The 3,961-nt window shown below is 48.7% G+C and overlaps 1 protein-coding gene and 2 non-coding genes across 3 annotated transcripts in view; all 3 read right to left on the bottom strand.

Annotated features, from left to right (window-relative positions):
• The window catches only part of LOC107300481 (chloride channel protein 2-like), a gene marked incomplete at both ends in the record, with an annotated part of 26,173 nt that overhangs the window by 10,856 nt on the left and 11,356 nt on the right, over positions 1-3,961 (bottom strand). The window lies entirely within an intron of this gene.
• Positions 1,141-1,259, bottom strand: LOC114923693. The gene has a single exon (XR_003810688.1). It is a non-coding gene; the product is annotated as a 5S ribosomal RNA (ribosomal RNA).
• Positions 1,649-1,767, bottom strand: LOC114923694. Its single transcript, XR_003810689.1, has one exon. It is a non-coding gene; the product is annotated as a 5S ribosomal RNA (ribosomal RNA).

Consider the following 3,961-nt stretch of genomic DNA (forward strand, 5'->3'; position numbering starts at 1 on the left):
AAAAAAAAAAAAAAAAAAAAAAAAAAGGTGCCGGAACTCACACCTTGCCTACCCTACAAGATTCCATCCAAAAAAGGTGCCGGAACTCCGTTCTGGGCGTTCTATGAGGAAAAAAAGCCTTGTATATATATATATAAGGTTCACAGATAGTTCTCGACTTACGACTACCATTACACCCTTTTTAATGATCCCGTAATCCCTTAATTCAGCCCGAAATTTCTGTTGCAAAGCAAAGAGGTCCTTAAGTGAGTTTTGCCCCATTTTACAACCTTTCTTGCTACAGCTGTTAAGTGGATCACTGCAGTTGACAAGTTAAATACACGGTCGTTAAGTGAATCTGGCTTCCCCATTGACTTGGCTTGTCAGAAGCTCGCAAAAGGGGATCACATGACCCCCAGGGACACGGTAACCGTCATAAATATGAACCAAGCATCCGAATTTTGATCACATAAGCATGGGAGGCTGCAATGGTCGTTAAGTGTGAAAAACGGTCATGTCACTTTTTTGAGTGCCATTAATTACTTCGAACGGTCACTAAACGAACGGTTGTTAAGTCAAGGACTACCTGTAGAAGCTTTGGGAAGTGTGCATATTATCTGGGGGAAGTGCCATTTGCTTCCTAAAGTTATCTATTCCTCGGAATTTGAGATGACCCCCGCCTATTCTTCTCATTATATTTTATTATAGACCCTTTTTGAATCTTTGTCTCAGGATAGCCCTTTTTATTTCCTTGCTAAAATGATTTCTCAGAAAACAGAAGTGCCACAAGTACGATTAAAAAACGTTGGTTTAAAAGTCTGAATGCCTCCTCCCCCCCCACCGCATTTTTCAAATTCCCAACCAATTCTTCTTTGGTGTTCACAGGGCTGCATTTACACAAGGAGGTTAATCTGGCTTCAGAATTAACAAATATTTTGAGGAGGAGGAGGAGGAGGAGGAGGAGGAGGAGGAAGAAGAAGAAGAAGAAGAAGAAGAAGAAGAAGAAGAAGAAGAAGAAGAAGAAGAAGAAGAAGAAGAAGAAGAAGAAGAAGAAGAAGAAGAAGAAGATCCACTACTAGAAGCTGCAGGGTAAACCACAAAACATATTCTGACCTACAGGGCGAGATTGAAACACGGGTGCAAAAAAGAAAAGAAAAGAAAAGCCTACAGCACCCGGTATTCCCAGGCGGTCTCCCATCCAAGTACTAACCAGGCCTGACCCTGCTTAGCTTCCGAGATCAGACGGGATCGGGCGCGTTCAGGGTAGTATGGCCGTAGACGGTGTTTAGTCTACTTGCCGCTGCCTTTAAGCCGGGGCTCGCTGCCTGCCTGCTCTGCCACACACAAACTCAGCAGTAATTCTACAACCCGGACCATCATGCCCAGCACCAGGCCCGTTACTATATTCTTTCTCTTGCGGCGGCTGCTGCTGCTGCTGCTGCTTTCTTCACCCTCACTGTGCTCTGCAGAGCCAGGCAGCCCCTTTGGTCGAGAGGACGCAAAAGACACCGAATCGGATCCTGCGGTCTTGCAATGGGAGACGCAGCGCTGCGTTCCCTGCAGGGGCTGCAAATTGTAGCCAAAGCTTAGGACAGGCTGCATGAGGGGAGGGAGGGAGGGAGGAAAAAAACGGGTGTGGGTGTGTGTGTGTATGCAAAAAAATAAAAAAAGCCTACAGCACCCGGTATTCCCAGGCGGTCTCCCATCCAAGTACTAACCAGGCCTGACCCTGCTTAGCTTCCGAGATCAGACGGGATCGGGCGCGTTCAGGGTAGTATGGCCGTAGACGATTCAAATGCCGTTTGCTGCTGCTTTAAGGCAGCGCTGGGCACCCACGTGCTCAACACCTCAATCTAACTGTGAGCGGGACTACAATCTAGACCATCATCCCCTGCCGTCAGATCCGCTATTCCTTTCCTTTCGGCTGCTTGCTGCTACTGCTAACATTTTCTTCAGCTCACTGAGCTATTACAGCAGGGGTCTTCACCCTTGGCAACTTGAAGACTTGTGGACTTCAACTCCCAGAATTCCTCAGCCAGGCACGCTGGCTGAGGAATTCTGGGAGTTGAAGTCCACAACTCATAAAAGGACCAAGTTTGAAGACCCCTGCTCTAAAACAATGCAAATGACCAGCTGTCTGCAAGGAATATAAATCCTTCCATTCCCTACCATCCAGTCAGTACTCTGGGAGTTGAAGTCCACAAGTCTTCAAGTTGACAAGGTTTGAGAAGTCCTGTATTACAGGGTCACACGCTGCCGTGCAGACCCAAGCCAGCCCTTCTGGCCGAGCGGAAGGCAAAAGACTAACTCGGAATGCCTACGGAGATTCTCAGCCATCCAGGTCAGGGTTGTCCCAAAGGTGCTTTTTCAGGAGGCAACTGGACTTTCTCGTTTTTCTTTGAAGACGTTTCGCTTCTCATCCAAGAAGCTTCTTCAGCTCTGACTGGCTGGTGGGGAAGGGAAGGATTTATACTCCTTGCAGACCGCTGGTCATTTACCTTCTTTTAGCAAGTTGTTAAAGCTACCTGGGTTGTCAGGATCACCTGAGTGGTGCAAATGGAGCCTTCCTGCAGCTGCTGAAAGGACCGTGTTGTAGGCTGGAGATAGATGAGGTCATATCCCTTCCCCTCTGTTGAAAGAGGGCTGTTCAGTTTTGACATAGAATAGATGGCCTCTTTGACCCCTCTTTCAAACCAGCGGTCCTCTCTGTCCAAAATGTGGACTTTGCTGTCCTTTGTCTTCTAAATGCAGATGGACTGCTGAATCTGGTCCTGAAGGGTTTGTTCTCCTATGTTGTGCCATGCGTTTATGAAGTGGTTGTTTGGTTTCCACTCAAACCAGCGATCATCTCTGCCCACACAGAGCGCGGAAACAGACATGTCAAACACAAGGCCCGGGGGCCGGATGCGGCCCGCAAAGTGGTTTCATGTGGCCCGCAAAGCCATCCTGGAAACAAGTGAGGGAACGGCCTCCTCTGCCTTGGCCCCGGCCCAGGCTGGCCGGGAGCCAATGTACAATTTTGTGGTGGCCATCTATGCTGAAACACATTCAGTCTTAGCTCCATAAGTCCCTCCACCCCCGCATGGCCTGAGAGGAACAGTGAGGCTCCTCCACTGGACCATCCCTTGGCACTTGCCCCGGTCCCACCCCCTTCTGCCAGAGACCCCCAGATCTGTCCCACTCCTGCCCAGGCCCCCACAGGCACCCTTGACGCAAACGATGTAGAACTGGCCATGCCCACCCAGTAGGCCACACCCACTCCATCCACGCCCACCCAGTAGGCCGCACCCACCCTGGCCACACACACACGGCCCCCTGACGGCAACCGCAATGCTGATGCGGCCCTCAATGAAATGGAGTTTGACACCCCTGAGCTCAAAGAAGGCAAGTGACCAGCTGTCTGCAAGGAATATAAATCCCTCCCTTCCCCACCCCTCCAGTCAGAGCTGAAGAAGCTCCTTGGATGAGAAGTGAAACATCTTCAAAGGAAAAATCAAGGAAGTCCAGTTGCCACTTGAAAAAGCACCTTTGGGATTAACTCGGCATCTGATCTCGTGGGCTTGAAGAGGGAGATGCAGCGCTGCCTTTCCTGCATAGGCTGCAATTTGCTGCAAAAGTCTACAACTGGCTGGACCAAGGGGTTCAAAAAAAAAAAGAAGCCCTTTTGAATCTTTTGTCTCAGGATAGCCCTTTTTATTTCCTTGCTAAAATGATTTCTCAAAAAAACAGAAGTGCCACAAGTACGATTAAAAAACGTTGGTTTAAAAGTCTGAATGCCTCCTCCCCCCCCACCGCATTTTTCAAATTCCCAACCAATTCTTCTTTGGTGTTCATGGGGCTGCATTTACACAAGGAGGTTAATCTGGCTTCAGAATTAACAAATGTTTTGAGTTAATAGAAGAAGAAGAAGAAGAAGAAGAAGAAGAAGAAGAAGAAGAAGAAGAAGAAGAAGAAGGAGGAGGAGGAGGAGGAGGAGGAGGAG

The sequence above is a fragment of the Protobothrops mucrosquamatus genome, unplaced genomic scaffold (assembly GCF_001527695.2).
Source record: "Protobothrops mucrosquamatus isolate PMUCROS unplaced genomic scaffold, P.Mucros_1.0 scaffold7223, whole genome shotgun sequence".
NCBI classification, from domain to species: Eukaryota; Metazoa; Chordata; class Lepidosauria; order Squamata; family Viperidae; genus Protobothrops; species Protobothrops mucrosquamatus.